Below are 780 nucleotides of genomic sequence, written 5' to 3'. Positions count from 1 at the left end.
CGTCCCGGTAGACCCGGCCCTCTCCCCGTCTCGGGCACCCCAGGGGTCCGGCGTGGGCACCGAGGCGACGGCGGAGGTCCCCGACCGAGGCCCGCGGACCCGGAGCCGGGATCCCGTGCATCCATCGTGGCGGGGGAAACAGAAAGGCTGATCCGGCCGGGGCCCCGGTAGACCGGGAAGACTGCCCGGCGCGGACACCCCCGGGGTCCGGCGTGGGCACCGAGGCGACGGCGGAGGTCCCCGACCGAGGCCCGCGGCGCCGGAGCCGGGATCCCGTGCATCCATCGTGGCGGGGGAAACAGAAAGGCTGATCCGGCCGGGGCCCCGGTAGACCGGGACGACTGCCCGTCGCGGGCACCCCCGGGGTCCGGCGGGGGCACCGAGGCGACGGCGGAGGTCCCCGACCGAGGCCCGCGGACCCGGAGCCGGGATCCCGTGCATCCATCGTGGCGGGGGAAACAGAAAGGCTGATCCGGCCGGGGCCCCGGTAGACCGGGAAGACTGCCCGGCGCGGACACCCCCGGGGTCCGGCGTGGGCACCGAGGCGAAGGCGGAGGTCCCCGACCGAGGTCCGCGGCGCCGGAGCCGGGATCCCGTGCATCCATCGTGGCGTGGGAAACAGAAAGGCTGATCCGGCCGGGGCCCCGGTAGACCGGGACGACTGCCCGTCGCGGGCACCCCCGGGGTCCGGCGGGGGCACCGAGGCGACGGCGGAGGTCCCCGACCGAGGCCCGCGGACCCGGAGCCGGGATCCCGTGCATCCATCGTGGCGGGGGAAAC

The sequence above is a fragment of the Pituophis catenifer genome, unplaced genomic scaffold, assembly GCF_029215685.1.
Source record: "Pituophis catenifer annectens isolate HBS135680 unplaced genomic scaffold, rPitCat1.0.hap2 SCAF_40, whole genome shotgun sequence".
Classification (NCBI taxonomy): Eukaryota; Metazoa; Chordata; class Lepidosauria; order Squamata; family Colubridae; genus Pituophis; species Pituophis catenifer.
The sequence above is the reverse complement of the archived record's forward strand: the minus strand, read 5'-3'. Positions refer to the sequence as shown.